Genomic DNA, 17,704 nt, shown 5'->3' on the forward strand with positions numbered 1-17,704 from the left:
GCTGCCAACTTGTTTTCCTTGAAGATGGCTGTGCTTGGGGTGGATGATCATGTTTTGAGTGGTACCTATTTGATGCAAATACATTCCTATGCCTTGCCAGCTTTTCAGTTCTTATTTTTTTTCTTTTTTCCCTCCTTTTTCTACTTTTTCCCCCTACTCTCCCATTTCCTTATGAGACCAAACGTTACAAAGTGCTACAGTGCCTGCCACCAACCTGCCTTCTCTACCTGAGCTTCCAAGAGCTTCTCCACTCCCCTCCATCTTCCTGCCCCATCCTTTTGAAGCCAGGGCATGGTATTATTCCTGGGGAACCACTCTGTGCACAAAGATGCTGAATTTCATCACCTGCTACTGCAAGCAGCTCAGCTACACCAAACAGTGCAACAACATCTAATTGTCTGGAACCAGTAAGACACCAAAGAGACTGACAAGCACTTTTCTTGTTAAGGAAAGGTGAGACTGAGTTTACATTTACGCTGAGAAAGGGCTTTGCTGGGTAGCTTTACCAGGCAGTCTGCCTCCTTCCAAGGGGCAGTTTCTTGGCATGTTGCTGTGCAGGCTGAGAGGCTCACATTTCCCACTCCTGGAGCCCTCCTTGCATAGTAACCTTTTTCTTATTTACCCATGTTTTCCCCTTGTGCTTCAGGCACCCTGGATACATACAGTCTGCTGCTCAAGCCGGTCCTGCTAATGCCTATCCCACACAAAAGAAAACATCTAGCTGGTGCCTGGACTGGGGTTTAACTATTCCTTTCTCACCAGAGTAGTTCAAAGCAGACTGCAAGCCTGGCCAGAAGTTTATAGTTTCCTAGCAGCCAGTATCTCAGGCAGCTGAAGGAAAATGCTTTAACATTTTTTGCCCTGCTTGTGTCAAAGCTACTTTAGCAGTTCTGTTTCCCACCAGGCCTGCCTGGTAGCAGGGCAGCCCATACAAGATGAGATAGATGGTCTCCAGAGCTTCTTGCATAAGAGGCTCTCACACAAGGATTCCAGGGACTCTGACCCATGGTCTTAACTGCACCTTGACAACCACAAGGTACGCATAGTAAGATAAACTGGCCATCCCTACTGTAGTAGAAATGCTATGTCGTGACCTGAACCAGTGATTGAGCACCTGGGGGGAAGGCAGGGTCAACCCAGGGGAGCCCAAGTGAATGCAATGCAGATGAATGACTGGGAGGATCCTGGCTCCACCCCTTCCCAGACCTCATATAATGGTTGGCAGTGGAGGTGGGGGCATCTGATTGGGGATCATTTCTACCTGAAGTCTTTTGAAGGTAAGCACTTTATTTATGTGCTCATACCTGTTGGATTTAAGTAAATTCTTATTTTCTGCTGTCTGAGTACCTGCAACTCTGCTGTTATTGCTGTGCTTTCCCTCTGTTATGCTGACTGCAGCCATGGCATAGTTATCCCATGGACATAGCAGGGAACTGCTGCCATGTACCTTCCCTGGGACCAAGGCCATCAACCTGCTGCGTGCTCCAACATTGAGACATCCACTGTGCTTCTTCCTGCCGGTTTCCAGCTGATAGGTTATGGAATTTCATCACTGTTCTCTGTTGGTGTGTTCCCAGGCTCAGCCTGGTTTGGGAGAGGTGGTTCTACAAGTAAACCCACAACAGTGGGCAGAGTCCTTGACCTCTCTGTTGCTCCTATTTTGTTTCTCATCCAAGCTGGCAGCTGTCTGCCCTCACAGCTGTGAGGAGCTCCTCTCTGCTCTGGTAGTGCTATGCCTGCAAAGCAGCTCAAGAGCATTAACACCCAGGGCAGAAGTTCTTCAAAGAGATGTTCTCCCTTCCCTTCCTTTTCCTCTTGCATTTGTTTTCATCTCACCCTTCTCTGCTTTTTTCCTCACTATGCATACTGAAAAAAGCAATAAATCTGGGCAGCAATCCCCAAATATTCCTATAACTGCATGCCCTTCCTATTGATTTTAGGCACCATATGCATGACTCCAGCAAGCTTGCAGCCTACTGACCCGGTCAGTTAACAGCTACAGTTACATCAGCCACATACAATTAGAGTTTAAGAGCAGGTATGGCAGTCAGACTTATAATTGCTAAGCACTGAGAAAGCTTTCTTGCTACAAAGGCAAGAATAATCAGAGTGCTTTGAGAGGCACGGGAGGGATCTGAAGACAGCTTACTGGCCTGTGATTCCCTTGCTATTCAGGGATTATAGCCTCACTTATAATAATAGAGAAGTTGCATCAGGAACTTGCCTTTCTTGGGAGAAAATAAGGTTCTAGGCATTTGCAGAGCTTAAAAATTCAAAGCGAGTAAATGCCTAAAGATCAGGCACGGAGGGCTCTGAAGAATCCTTTCTCACAAGAAGTAAAGCATAGGGTCAGTGATATGGGAAAGCAGTCCCAGGAGATGTTCTTTGCCCAGTCTCACGCTGTGTCTGAGGGCTTCTGCATCCTCATGTCAGCCTTTATTTCTCCAGGTATCTCTGTTTCTTTCCTCACAGCTGCCTGTCTCAGCCTCCTTCCCCTATTCCTGTTTCCTGAGCAGAGGTGCAGAAGGCAAAGTAGGGCACAGAGCACACCTCACAGCAGGGTTTGGATGGTGTTTGGTGGTGGGATTCTGGGTTCTGAGATCTTAGACATTAACCATGCTTTCTTCCTGTAGGTGCTATTTTTTCAGCCCCAGGGTGGACAGCTGAGTCTCACCTGACTGCTCACTGAGTGGAAGCTGTTTGTGGGACCACACTGCTATGACACATCTGGTTTGGGCCATGAAAACCAACTTAAGCTGTGACTGATGACCATTGCAGCCCCTTTCAACTGCTTTTGAATTTTGCTACTGTAGGAATAAGGAGCTGAGAAGCCAATGGTGACCTTAATGGACATCTGGATTTTTGCAAGGCATCTCAGCGCATCTCTCCTTGCTGTGTCAGAAGTCTGCTGCTTACGCTGCTCTTATCTTGATTTACCATAGCCCAGATGCTTCCTTGTATTCATGCAACTGTGCATAGAAACTGCAGAGCAACGTTTTTCATCCCACCAGAGCTGCTGACAGCTCAACTGACTCCTGATTTGAACTGGAACTTCCATGTTTGGCCCAAAGCAATACAGTGCTGCCACTCATAGCTCAGTTGTCAGCACTGTCCTGCCTTTTGCTCTGCACGTTAATTCCCGCTTAAGCCTTGTGGCACTTGTTTGTTTTCCCTCTATTCTTTGCTTCTGAATGCATTTGCTTGTGTGGTAGGGTCAGTGTGTGGATGTCACACAGTGACCTATCCTGGCACAGGAGAAGGGACAGTGCCCTGTAGTCTGCCCCAGCCTTTCTGCTCCAATTTGTTTTCCCAGCCATATCCCACTAGAGGAACAGCTGATCTGATAGCATCCAGGTTGCTCTTCTATCTTAGGCTTCTGTTGTGCAAAGGGTCAAACAATTTGGGCTGAGAAATTGTTATTTACTGCTCAGCCGGGATGGCATCTTGGAGCTACCAAGCCATCAAATGGAGGCTCTTTCATAAAGCCCACCTTTGGGTTCTCATCAAGAAGCTTCAGATTTGGGTTCTCAGGGCAATGTATTTGACCAATTTGTGCTTTTTCTTCAGCAAATCCATACTCATTTCACTCTCCTTTTCAAGCTTTTAATCACAGCATTTCAGGAAAGATTCCTTGTGAATACATACAAGCACGTGTTGGCTCTGTGACTTGTTCTCAGTTGAAGTTAATTCTGAAAATAATGGAGGAGCTTTATCTGTTAATTAAAACTAATGACTTTATAGAATTGCGGATGTGTTAAACTTGGGAAGATTTGCATTGGAGACCAATAGGAGCAGATAATTTGCAAGTCTGAATAAGAAAGGAAATAGCATTGAAATTGAAATGGATATACTCAGCTAGATGGAAGCTGCTCCAGCTTCTAGAAGTTGCAAAGTGAATTGAGTGTGGCCATTAGTTCTTAGAGTACCATGTTTACCACCGCATTTCAGAGGGTGTGTCTGGGAATGTTTTTATTATACCTTGCAAAATGGGGAAAGGGCATTTTCCCCTTCAAGGTAAAATCAGATGCAGGCTGTTGCAATGCTTACCATGTTTTCTTCCAAACTGCTTCCAGATTGAGCCTACTCATTTTGCAAACATAAGGTGTCCAGCTGGATGCTTCATGCTTATCACTCCCCTGCCAGCAATAGAAGCTCTGTTACCTTTAATGTCACACCCAGCTGTGGAGAACTACATTGAGCCCCCCCCAGCACAGAAATTGTTGGTCCTCTGAGGAGCAGTTGGGAATGACAGCACTCATTCTCACTGGGACTTTGATGGAGTGAGATGCCAGTTCCAAGAATGCATTCAGGGAGCTGCACACAGTCCCTGAACTACCTGCAAGACCCTTTGCAGATGGGTGAAGTGCAGCAACCAGAGCAGCAGCCAAACATTCTGCTGTGAAAGGCAGTGGGTTCACCATTGCTGGGGATTTGGAAGGGTGGCAGAGCTGTACCAGGCAGAGCTCTCACTGTTGGTGGGGTGATATGACATTCAAAGGCCAACCCATGTCCAAGGAGAATCAAGAAACCCACCACCAACTCCTGAGTCTCTTACGTACCCTGTCTGCCAGTGGCTCAGGGAGAGAATGGGATGATACAGCTGCTGCAATTGGAGACCACTTCCAAGGGACCATTCAAAACTATCTTGAGCAAAGTGAGGAGAAAACAAACACAGCAGTCTCTGACAGCAAGAAAGCGTTGCAAAATGTCAATTATCTGCTCACTACAGCTGCTGTGGATGTCCTCCAGCAATCCACAGCAGAGAAAATAACGGCAGCAATACAGAGAGCAAAAAGCTCCTGGAAAGGGTAAGAAACCTTTATCAATATATGCAGATTTCCTTGTGAGCTTTCCAGTTTAGATAGGCTAAGGAATGAAGGTTAGCTGGCATCTACTTGACTGAGATGCATCCCAAATCTGTTCTGCAGGCTGCACTCCCCCAGATGTTTCCGGTAGCTGGATGATGGTCAATCTGCTGCCTGCCTTTGCCAGCTGTGCAGCCTGTTCCTGCACTGCCAGATGTTTTGCCTGCAGACCATATTTCCTTGTCTGGAGTTGGGTTTTCCTAATTACCCGCCTGTGTTCCTGCCTTACAGGAATTATTTGTTCTTGCCAGGCACTAAATCCAATGGTGGTGGGAGGTGTTTATGTGGGAATAAATATGGCAGGCTGACAAATCCCCAGTGGCAAAGTTTTCTCTGGTGGACTTTTCACACTGAAACAGAGGAAGATGAAGAGGGCTGGGATGAGAGCCAGCCATCCAACTGCTGTTCTGAAAATGAGCTGTGCTTCTCTTTTCTGAGCAGCGGTTGTTAAGCTTGAATTTAGCACGGTGTCAAGTGTGGGTTTCATGATCTCAGCTTGTGCTCACCCTGGGCTGTTCTGGGGGGAACTTGGCAGCACTCAGAAGGGACACAGGCACCGCAGTTGCAGCTTGAGTTATTCTGGAGCAAAGCTGTGCAAGCACTATAAACAAAGAGAATATATCGAAGAAAACTGTGGGGTTTAGTTCCATAGGGAGGTTGTAGATGTTTATTTCTTTAATGAAAGTTGTGCTTCCTTATCCCAGGTACCTTTCTGCATAAAAATCAGATGACTGAAGTGTGGATTCTGGACCAAATTCTTGACGGCAGCTGAAGACGATGTGCATGGGGAGGTATGAAATGAGCACTGTATTTGCTGAAACGACTAGGGAGGAAGGATGCTGTGGTGTCTGTTAATTCAGCAGCTGAACTTCTGCCTGGCTCTCAGAGCCATCTGGGGCTTTCACTCATGGGTTTATCTTCTTTCACTTCTCCAAACCCGCTGTAACTCCTGATTTCTTGACACCATGTGCAGTTTCTCTTCCAGTTTATTGCCCTGGGTGACATCGCTTGTTATTTTGTCACTCCTTGCCATCCTTTTATCACACTGTCTTATTAAGAGAGAAGCGTTTGCATGGATTAGTCAGGGAAGCATCCTCAGTTGAGCTAACACACACAAGAGGTGGTAAATATTGACTCTTATTGCTGTAAACTTGTCATGCCACCAGCTGCATGGGAGAGGAGTGATCGCTGCATTGCTGAGGCTGATGACATCTTGGCTGACCTGGAGTTCAGGTTTATGTATTGAAGGGTGCACAGTAGTCACAGCTCCTGTCTTCTGCCTCCAGCTGGGCAGTGCCCTCCCTCAGTCCTGCCCCAAACACTCAGCCAGGTGTCCCAAACTGTAGGCTCAGGGCTGGGCAGCAGCTGCTGGATGCCGACAAGGAGCTGGCTGGCACCACACTTTGGCTCTGCTTCTTATTTCCAGCTTGCTTCTTCAATTAGAAGTAGCTAAATATACACAAGTGCTTTCCCAGTACAATTTTCCATGTATGCAAGAGAAGAGGGGATGCTATGCAGGCATGAAGGAGAGGTGTATTTCTTGTCCTCTACTGAGGAGCGAGGGGAGAAAGGTCTGGATGAAATGAATTTCCTTCCAGACACAGCCACTGCTACAAGGAGCTCTTTGAGGATCAGTCAGCCTTTTTTCTGCGTGGTTGGAACAGAAGTGGCAGGTATCCAGACAAACAAATAGTGGAGTGCGGGAGATCCCAGCATAGTATGGCCCAGAAGCCCATTTCTCCATCCTGTCTGCTTCACAACACACAGTCAAACTCACTTCAGTAATGCTCCTAAGAAGGCCAGAGTTGTCTCCTAAAAAGCAGAAGGGTTGTCCAGGTAACTGCTTCACATCAAAGGCTTCTGTGAAGCTCATCCTGAAGACTGACCTACCTGTAGTGTCCTTCCAGGATTCACTGCAGCTCATCTATGCCAGCTTTTCATCAGCCCTGCTGTGAAACCTACATTCTCCCCTTATGGTCCCAGGACAAACTCAGACATGTTTTGATGATTGAGGTGTGTGTTGACTGTGTGTGATTTGGTTTATCATCCAACCTGTCAGCAGAAGCGTTCACTTGAGAGCAGATGTTTCAAGTACTTTCTCCTTCTGAGAGCTAAAAAGGAAATAAAAAGCCTTAGGCACTGGGTAGAAATAGAAGGTACAAAACCTCCTTCCTAGGCAACTTCACAGGAAACAGCAGAAGAAAATAGAAAAGCACAAGTCATGTTGTTCAAGCACGGAAGTTGTGCAGGAAAGCTGCTGGCCTCACTGGTTGTATTGAGAAAACTCTGCAGATGGAAATACTCTGGTGCCTGCATGTCTCAGCTTCTCAATGTGCAGGCACGTGGCAGGGAGACCTTCCTCTGTCTTCAGCTCCACAGACCAGCTGCTGGTTGTGCACCACTGTAAACCAGTGAAACTGGGATGGTGCGATGAGTTGGAGGTTTGTTAGTGTTCCAACCTGGAGGAAAGGAGATGGCCCCTTCCAGAATGGTTAGGAGATGGAAAGATATCAAATGCTCCCCCCAGAATAGCAGCTATTCCATAGCACGGGGCTTGGAGGCACAGTTTGGATAAATGCAGAAGGGAATGGCAGCATACAGTGAATTGCCTGATGCCAAGTGGAATTTTTCCAGCCATGTTCGAGGAACTTGGGTCCAAGTCCTGCTTTGAAGGCCTCAGGTCAGAGGCTATATATAAACCATGCTGAATTTGCTGGCAGCTAGGATGGGTTTGACAGTGCCCAACACCTCCCTGTCCCATCATCCTCTCTCAGATAAGTTTCTTTAAAGGCCTGAGAGTGCTTTCTGGTACAAAGGTGAGGATAAGATGCTTCTTCTGTCTGCAAGTAAGGAACATGTAGTTTGGGACAGGTGAAATGTACTCCCATCTTGCAGTGGATGCCACATTTGCTGACACCAAGAAAGTTCATGGGCTCTGGGGGTGCCTCTGGGCAGCTGTCCCAGACACCTTTATCCTATTCCTCAGACAGCCTAAAATGTTTCTATCTTAGTTCCCTTCCCAAGCACCAGGCCAGCCCAGGAGGAAAGAACAGCCCTGGTTGCATGCCTCTATCTCTCCTGAAAGAGAGCCATCCCATCGACACCATGATCATCAGCCACCAGCAGAGCAGCCCCATGCAAGTGCTCCTGAATATCACAACCCAGCCCCAGACCTACATGAAAACTTTATTTCCTGGCCTGACTTCAAGCTATAAGATGCACAGGCAGCCACGTCGGGATGTAAAAGGCTGGCTGGATTACTCAGACTTTGAGCACCATCTCCTGTCCTGTTGGCTCAGCTCCATCAGCGTACCAGCACACATTGCCTGCAGTCAACAAGCAGCAGAGATACAAGGGCTGGGGCTGCTGACCCTGGTCTACAACCCTCCACATCCTTATGGGGCAGTACCATCATTTCTAAGCCATGATAAAGAGCCCTCAGGATTTTCTTAGCACCAGATCCTCTTCACACAGGGGTCAGAACAGAGGGTGGAAGCAGAGGGAAGCTGCCTAGGTTCATTCTGGAGTTCGCATCATCCTGACAGCCAGTTCTTCTCCCAGCTCTGAAGTTTTGTCTCATCAGTAACGGAGGCCAGTGCTGCTTTCTATGAGGAGCTTGTAATTACTCGGCCTCTCGGGAGCTGCAGCGTTTATCGCATTAGTAACAGCTTCAGCACTGAGGCATTTTCCCGGAGCTAAATGCCGTTCAGCTGTAACACAACGCTCAGCTTTGGCGGGGGTCAGATTTGACGTCAATGACACATACTGGCTCCAGTTCTGGGTGACATTGATGCCCGGGCACCCTCCTGCCCTCACCTTCTGTGCACGACATGGTCCCAGGAAAGAGTTGGAGCTGCACTCAGACCCATGTGCAGCTGCCACCTCCCTGCCCCATGCTCCATCTCCCCAGAGACATCCAATCATCGTCAGCTGGTGACTGTGCCCAAGTTCACATCCCCTCTCTGCTCCACACCCATGCCACTGGAACCACAGAGCTGCTGATCCCCAGCAAAAAGGAAGAGAACACAGCCAGGCTTGTGCCATGGGGGACAGCCTGGGCCTGCGTCAGCCTTTGTGCAGCGTGTTCCTCGTGTAAACACATTTCTGTCTGTGTGGATGCAGGCTCAGTAACACCACCAGTTGCTCCAGCTAATGTGACGCCATCCACTGAGGCCTGCAGACCTGATTCCTCCCTGGGGTTGGACTGGGAGCAGCTGCAGTGTCAGCACTTGGAGCTGAAGGCTGCTTGAGAGCCTTATCCTCAGAAACCTGCATCCCACCCGCATCCCCCACAGGAGGAATGTGGGTTAATTTCCTGACCCAATGTAGCTCCTTCTGAGCTAAGGCATTCCCCATGTTTTCAGCCTCATTCAGGTACCAGCCAGGCTTTCTGTATGGATTCCTCGTAACTTCATCCTCTAAAAGGTTCGATATTGTATATGGCCTCAAAATAGCTCTGTAAGAGCATCACCAGTCCAGGCTGTGCTTTCTTCCCTGCCCAAGATGGGTGTTTCTGATGGATGAGGGCAGGACTGCTGCTTCCCACTGGCCTCACCAACACATTCCTTGCAACTAAACTTCGGCTTGGCCACCCAGAAAGTTTCTCACTATGGACACTGCTTCACAGGGATACTGGGCTGGATGTGGCTCAAAGGGTCTGTATATCTTACCATGGATTGTCACAGGCTGTCAGCCTATTTTTCAAACGCAGCCTTGATAAAGGTCTCCATTTCCAGCAGCCTGACTCAGCTGCTGACCCTTTAGGAGGAGGAATCAAAGCCTTCAGCAGCATCTCCCACAGCCATCTCTAAAGGCAAGGACAGAGCAAAGATGGGAGACTTTATCTCAGCTGGCTTGTGGACTTGATGGAACACTCTCTTGCCATGCCAAAGGAGTCCTTGCCTTGTAGCATTTCCTTTAGTAGTACTGAACACTTCAGTGCTTCCAGTACATCTCTGATCCTCTCACTCCCTCAAATGGAAAGGAGAAAACACAACCCACAGTGCCTTTATGAAACAAAATATCACAATATATAAAGATGATGAAGTTACTTTGCTTCTAGCAATCTGTTCTCAGCTGGTTTGATAATAACGTTATAATTATAGCAGCAGTGATGAATGGTTTTGTCTCCCTTTCCTGTAAGTATTCCCCCATCTCATACAATAATACGAATGTTGGCACAGTTTGGTGATTTTCTGTAGGAAAAACTGGGCTGAAACACACTGCTAGGACTGATGTGTGCTGGGGAACAGGCAGTCCCTAAGGAATCCCTCTCTGCTACCGGGGCTAACCACTGTACAGTGCTGTAAGTAAAGCCAAATTTATCATAGCTTTAAACTCAGATTAACAATTCACACAGCAAGTTATTTAGGTAATAATTGCATAACCGAATCTAATATTACATACTCTAGACAGACATGTACAGGGTGATTCTGATCATTACTGGGAAATAAATAGCAGCACACGCTAGAAGAGCTAAAGCAGGGGGAAACACAGAGCAGCCAAAATAGCACCTATGAACCAGCTTTGTATTTTTAGCCTCCTGCGAGTCCACAGGGGGACAAGACAGGGGCAGAGACTCTGTGCCCTTAGCTGAGACACACAGGGTCTGCCCTTGGGCAGCTCCAAGCTGCAGACCCTCCCCAGAGTAACAGCAGGGGTAACAGCACCAGAAAAAATTCTTGCATGGCAGCAGCTGTTTGTCCACATGACATGCTGAGCCAGCAAAGCTGTCTTGCCCATATGTCTCTTTTTACGACACAGCTACATGGGCACAGCCAGCTCAGCTGGGTCAGCAGGATGTGCCCGGGGACACCTGGTTGGAGGCAGAGGAAAGAAGGGAAGAAATGATATCTAGTGGATTTTCACCCGCTCTTCATTTGGAAATGCCACATCACCCTTAATGGTCTGTGTAATAACAAAGTGCTTCACTCTGAGGATGGAACCTCTTACAAAGGAAACATCGCTCTTGGTTAAAATTTCCAGAGCCCCTGTGGTGCAGTAATAAATGAGATGAATGCAGGGATGTGGGAGTCTCTCATATATAATAGCTGAATGTGGATGCCAAAGTCCAGATATCTCAATTGCCTTGGAGCAGGCAGGCCATGCCCGCAGTTCTGATGTATGAGTGGCCTCATGAAAACAAAGGCATAGCAGCATTGTGCTAGAAACCAGGCAGCAGCAGAGAAAGGTCTTTAAAACTCCATCCATTTTAACCAGGAGGCAGGTCCTACCCACATGAGTTTCCAGAGTTCCATAGACAAAGACAGTTACATTAATTGCCAGAGGCACAAAGATATGGGGGAACCATTCTGGTGTGGTTCCCACATCCCATGCTGAGATATCAGAAAGCTGTGCAGATGCCGCAGCCCCTTCCCCAAAGGAGACAGCGGCAGGTTTAGTTTCTGATGCTCAGACATCTGTTTTCAAAGTATTTTTAGGGATTACATTCTCTTTGGCACCTCTGTGTCCCTCTGTTTGGTGGAAGTTAAAGTCATTGAGAGAATCAAAGAGAGAAAAATGATTTAAGTCTTATTTCCTTAAGATTAAAAACCCAACAGCCCTTTCTGAGATGTTAACCCCTCACATGGAATTACAGGTTATAATTATTGTAGCTGTGCTCAGCTGACAATGAGCAACAGCCCAGGGCTGCTCTCAGGTGGAGGCATCACTCAGCTCTTAGAGCTGAGGCATGAGCCTCCCAGGTACACAGAGAGGTGATGCCAGGCCCCTTCCTGGCCTGGCCATGCGATGTCCCTGGCCGCATCTCCCTCCTCACAACCATAGAATACACATCTGTGTACCTCCATGTGCAGCCTCTCAGAAAGGAACAAAATGCTCTCAGAAGAGGACATTCAGCCCAAAGCAGGACCAACGCCAGCACTGCCCCTGGCAGGAAAACAAGGAGCCCTTCCTGCGATGGATGGAAAAGTAAGAAGGTCGATGTGGAATGAAAGAGCTTTCCAGTCCCTGGTCCTGGTGGCAGAAGTCCAGCCCTGGTACACTGGGTGGTTTGTTCAGTGCCCAGTGTGGAAGGAGGGAGATGAAGAGCCAGGCAGTGAGCCACGAGCAGGGTTCTCTAAGTCCTCAGTGAGGGTATTTGGGCACAGGAGAAGGAAATCCTGCATGCACGACTGCCTAGTTCAGGACTTGCTGTGACAGCTGGATAAGCGCTGTAGCACTGGAGGTTCTGCCCAGCATCTGCCACCAAACAGCAGCAGAAATAACCTCCCCTAGTGAAAGAACCTTGCTTAGGTCCAGGGCTCCACTCTGGATCGCTCCCAAGTTGAATCCTTCTCTTATTTCACATTTAGGTGCTGTTATGAATTAATAATGGCATAACATTAATGGATACACTGTTTTCTGTTGGTCCAGCCTGGCTCGCATCACTCTCCTGCCTGCAGCAACCACAGCTAGCACATGGCTCTGACCCTGAAACACAACACACAGCCCCTGGAGGGTCAGTCTGTCCTGTGCCTGGTGCTTGGTTTGGGTTCTTGGCCCTGATATATACTTTCCAGGCCCCTGTGCCTGTTATACTCTTGGCTTCTTGTCCAGCCCAACACAGCACGATCGCTGAAAAGTAGGGAGGTGATAGAAAACAGCATGGTTATTTGAAAATATTTAGTACAGTGGTTGACTGCACAGCTCTTTAACCACCTCAGCTTGTTCCTAGCCTGGGTTTTCTGACTGGCATGAGGCTGGATGGAGTCCCATCGGTGGAATGGAGGGAATGCCCCACCACAACTGAGCCTCACAGCTCAACTAGAGAGTGCTGCAGTCCCCAAGTTACAGCATGGGGCTATAAACAACGTGTGGAATTAGACACTGATCCTGGGGCTGGCTCACTTATAGGCAGGGGAGAGTATGGGGAAAGCCTTGCTGCTTCCCCACTAGTTATCCTGCCCTGTTGCATTGTCTGCTTGGTGCATAACCTTCCCTGAAGGCAATGAAGCATTAAACATTTCATGAGCTAGAAGAACAAGGAAAGTTTATGAAGAGCTGCTGGCGCTGTATTCACAAGCACACAGAGGGAACAGAGCAATTTTTTATTTTCCACCACACTTATATGATTATTATAAAGCTCTCAAAGATGCCTGGCACTGGGGGATGCAGCAGTAGGAAGAGTGATTGCAGAGCATTGCTACAGGACGGGCAGCATCTTTGCAGGCTGTGATAAACGACCCCAGGGGTGCCACTGGGAGCAGCTCCCTGCAGAACAGGCTGGGCAAAAAGCACAAGTTTCTTCACTGTATTAAAACATGTGGGAAACTGTTGGACATAGTCTGCGTTTGTATTTGCATTTACTGCATCTGTATTGCCTTCTGCTTTCTGTTCACACACCACCTATGTGCCAGTACAAATGAATGGGAAACCCTGCAGTGTTCCTTTATGCAGTCACTCCCTTCCTCTGCTGGTGTGCTACAATGATAGAGACTTAACAAGCCTTTTTTAAGCTACTGGAATTTATTTTACATAGTCTATGCAGCCTCTGGAGGAGAGGGATATGCATCCTGGAGTCTGAAAGGGACTCTCTGGGGCTAACTGTGGAGCATCCCTTCCAATCCACCATTCTTTCAAATTCTTTAAAAATGACAGTCCTTCATAATTCAGAATATCTTCTGCCATATCCAAACTATGCATACACAGTGATTTTAAATAAGTGATCCTGCAGCCACATTAATACATGGTGAGAAATAGCTGGTCATTTAGCAGACCTCCTATATGGTAACTGTTGAGTAACAGCCTGAACCACTAATTGAGCACCTGGGCAAGGACCCAGTCAGCACTGGGAGCACAGGTGAAGGCAATTCAGCTGTGACCAGAAGGGCTGCAGCCCGGCTGCACCTCTCTTAGAACTCATTTAAGGGCTGACTGCCAGTAGGGAAGTATTTATGATCAGAGATCCCCTCTGTGTGGAGTTTTCCTTATGTACCTGGATCTTCAGAGATGGGTGAGTCCTTTTACCTCTGTAACACCTTTCTGTTTCACAGGTTCTTTGATATCTGAAGCATCAGGATGAACATCCCAACTTTCTTCTCCATCAGTTTAGGTGATAAAAATAATTGTATCAGGGGCCCATGGTAAAAAGTAACATGCACGTAGGAGGGAGGAGTGGGTTTGGATAGGAAAAGATGTGATCTTGTACCCTGCGCACAAGCAGTGCCCATTGACACACTTTGCAGATCTGTGATTGTGACTGCTTTCTTCAGAAGGTTTTAGGTTAACATAGTGTTTCACAGCTGACAGCTGCAAGGCTGATGAGGAATGATCTATTACAAAGCAGGCTGTGTGGCTTACCATGTAATTGGGACTTGCTGCTGAGTTCTGTTCTCTGGAAGGGTAATTTTAAAGCATTTCTTATCACAATTTATAGGAGTCTGCCAAAGTGTGCCACCCCTTTCCCTCCTACAAACCATTCTGATGGGAGGGATCTCATTTTCTGCCAGCCGGCACCATTTGTAACCACCCCTGTGCTAACAAGAGCGCACTTATGTATTCATCCCATAAACTGCAATAAACTAAATACAGCTGGGAACAAAAATTGAAAGACTTCTTACAAAAACTGAGTGATTTTCTTATTAAAAATCTTTCAGAAAATGAAACCTGATGTGATCCAGCCTCTTGAAGAGAAGCAAATATTTATTACTAGTGGGGAATGTGGAGAGCAGGAGGCAAAATGTGGTAACAGTATGGGCTATTCAGAGAGCCCATTCATTTATCTATAGTAAACATAACCTGGCAAAGAGTGTTTCTTGTGTCCTCTCTCCTTCTAAGCTCTGTTTCTTAGGAAGATCTTCATGGCCTTTGAAAGGCTGTGAGAGTTCAGACTGCACAGCAGGGAGACCTGCTGCAGCACAGGGAAAGATCATCAGTGGAAACCCACTGAGAGGAGGACAGTGGCTGGACAAATAATATCATATTAAGTAGAATTCAAGAGCCAGACCTGCCATGCTCTGCTAACAGAGGGTGAATAATTACAGGAGAGGTTAGGAGGTGAAAGCCTGTCTCCTGTAGGGAATGAGGAGAGGATAATAAGCTTAGCACGCTCACAAAGGCAGCCAAGGAAATCTGACCCCTTATCACACGGTTATCTGTAAAGAAGTAGATGAGATTAGGCCCATAATGGGATTGGTGCCACATGAAGCTTTGCATTTCTGACGTTGCAAGGGGGGTTACTGACACCAATCTCTGCTAATTTATTGAATTGCTGCAATAAAAATGCCTTCCCTACTGGAAATAGCAGAGAGTAACTGAATAAGCCTCTTGAGTAAAAGAGGATTCATTGCCTGAAGAGGATTTGCAGGGCAACGCCGTTATTGAGTTAGCAGATTCGGAGGCAGCCAGCTGCTCCGAGAGGCAGAGCTGAATAATGCTGCTCCCCCAGCTCTCGCTCCATGCCAGGGAGGACCTGCTCCACTAGATCCCTTCATTTCTATGCCAGGCTAAGGGCAGGATTTGGGGCAGGAGAAGGTCCTCATGCTCCCCATTGTCCTGCTGGATGCTCATGTTGCTAACCCCAAGATGGATACCTCCATGTTGGCTGGGATCACCATCGCTCTTCCTCCTTCCTCTCCCTACTGCCCCATCCCACTGGAACCATGGACAGCGCCACGTCTTCCCAGGTAGGAACAGAAGGTGCGAAGAACCCCTGGCATGGCAGCTGCCCAACCCCTCTGCAGACGCTTCCCCTCCTCTGAGCTTAAGATCTACTTCACAGAGACTTTTTTTATCATTTGGAATGAACTTTTTATTATTTTCGCTGATTGACATTTTTCTCCCCACGATTTGTGACCTTCACATCCCCCCTGTGTGGCCCAAACACATTAGTATCCCGGGAGCTCGTGACAGCTATTGACAGAAAATATCGTTTAAGTGGTGGTGAGTGATAAAGCACAGATGGGAATGGGCTCAAGTTGGCTGTAAACAATTATTGTATGAAAAGCATGTGATTACAGTAGTGCTCTGAGAGCAAGTTAGTTAAAACAGGCTGAAGATGAAAAAAAACCAGTTGGGAATAATACTGTGGGAACTGTCTTACAGAGGGCAGCAGGTTCACAACACAGCCTGACCAAAAAAATAAAAGGAGAAAAAAAGGCTCAATTCTTCAAGCCCTTTCAGATACAAAAGTGCTTATGATAAAGTCAAAATGCATTATTTCAACATCTTCAAAATCAGGTGGTCTGCTTGGAGGCTAAAACCAAAGCGGTCAGATTTCAGTTTTGATTTCATTTTGAAGTGATCTTTGTTGTCAAAGTTGGCCCATTCTGTGGGTTACCAACCACCAAAGGGTTAAATTATCCATAAATGAAACTGAATGAAAGAGTTTGAGTGGAGCCAGAAGAAGATTTTTCATCTTTTTTTTTTTTTCATTACAGAAGGAAATAAAAATGTTTTGATGCAGCGTAGACAAAATTCTTACTAGGTTTTTCTATTCAAGCATCAATGAAAACAAGCCCTCTTTTTTCCCTTGTGCTAATAAAGAGCATTTTTGGCAGGCGTGGGTAAAGCCCCAAGAACCAGCTTTTCATTTGTGCTCCATGGTGTCATACCAAGAATAATTTTTCCACTTAACCAAGCCATAACTTGGTGTGTTCAGCAAATTCCTCCTGGAGGAAACTGGGATGGAGCAGGAGGCAGCGGGGCCAAGAAAGCAGCACTGTGGCAGAGCGCTGTGGGAAAACATCACCTAGATGTGCATAGGTCTGCTCTGTGCTGATACAGGGTTATTACCCCTTCTCTGATATTGCACCCACCTGAATGTGTCTGCATTTCTCTGCTGATCTGGGGATACATCTGGAGAAGACTTTCAGCTCCATAAAGGCCCAGCTTGGAAAAGCCAGCAAGCATTACAAACAAAGCCTTCAAGATGACAAATAGAGATGGGCTTACTCCTTGCAGAGTGCTTGTCTGTGTTGCTGGGAAGGTGGACAGATTAATGGATAGATGAAGCAGATATTCCCATGTGGAAGGCACACTGAGGGTAAAGCCCTCGCAGCCCATTGGAGCAAGGTTTAAGCCTTCCTGTCTGTACAGCAAGGCTTGTTTTAAATGCACCAAATGTGATGCTGACATAGAATTATTTGAACAGCGATGGCAGTGTGAGCTGCCACAATGGGGTGGTGGGAAGCTGTCATGTTATTCAACCAAAGAACAGAAGAAATACAGAAGAGTGGATTCTGTAGGACACAGACACTAGTTTCCCCTTGGAAACATTGGCTGTTTCACAGGGATGGTATCTCAGAAGAGTGCTTGACTCCCACTGTCAGCTCCTTAATGGTGTCCCTGACACCAGCATCCATTGGTATAAAGTTCCTTAGTAACAGACTTTTCCAAAACAGCCTCAAACACAACATTTCAGCCAGAAGAGGGTTCAAATCTGCAAAATAATCCCACAATTAGATGTAAACTTAGCTCCCCATCCTGAGCACCAGCTGGCCTTCCAGCACCACAGGTTCATGCCTTCCTCCCTCCCTCCAGAGCTAAGGGCAAGTAGCAGGACCCACTGGAGAAGTGGCTTCCACACTTCAGTGCCCTTGTTCCCAGCATCGGTATCGCAGCTATTGGAACCAGACCAAAATGTGACCATTTAGGTTGGCTTGCTTCTTACAAACATTTTCCACTGGCAAAAAAAGATGACGCACAGGGAAAAAAAACCTGGAGAAGGCCCTTCTGTCTTCCCTCCCCTCCCTTCCTGCAGTTCCCTTCGTTTCTTTCTCATCATTTAATTGGAAAGTATATTTGCTCACCCTTGCTTTGTGACGCACTGCAGATATCATGTTCCCACCTGATTGCTTCCCCTTTGTTTGCCCGTATATTAATTCTCCCAGCTCACTGCC

The 17,704-nt window shown here is 47.1% G+C and overlaps 1 long non-coding RNA gene across 4 annotated transcripts; it reads left to right on the forward strand.

The window, feature by feature from the left end:
- The first annotated feature begins 838 nt into the window (after positions 1-838).
- On the forward strand, positions 839-9,915 carry LOC107320488. Of its 4 annotated transcripts, XR_001558280.2 has the most exons (5): positions 839-1,277; positions 1,399-1,535; positions 1,941-2,038; positions 2,634-4,808; positions 5,570-9,915. It is a non-coding gene; the product is annotated as an uncharacterized LOC107320488 (long non-coding RNA). The 4 variants fall into 4 exon arrangements; XR_001558279.2 differs by lacking the exon at positions 1,941-2,038 and having other exon boundaries at positions 842-1,277; XR_004308924.1 differs by lacking the exon at positions 1,399-1,535 and having other exon boundaries at positions 842-1,277.
- The last annotated feature ends 7,789 nt before the right edge of the window (positions 9,916-17,704 follow it).

The sequence above is a fragment of the Coturnix japonica genome, chromosome 13, assembly GCF_001577835.2.
Source record: "Coturnix japonica isolate 7356 chromosome 13, Coturnix japonica 2.1, whole genome shotgun sequence".
Lineage (NCBI taxonomy): Eukaryota > Metazoa > Chordata > Aves > Galliformes > Phasianidae > Coturnix > Coturnix japonica.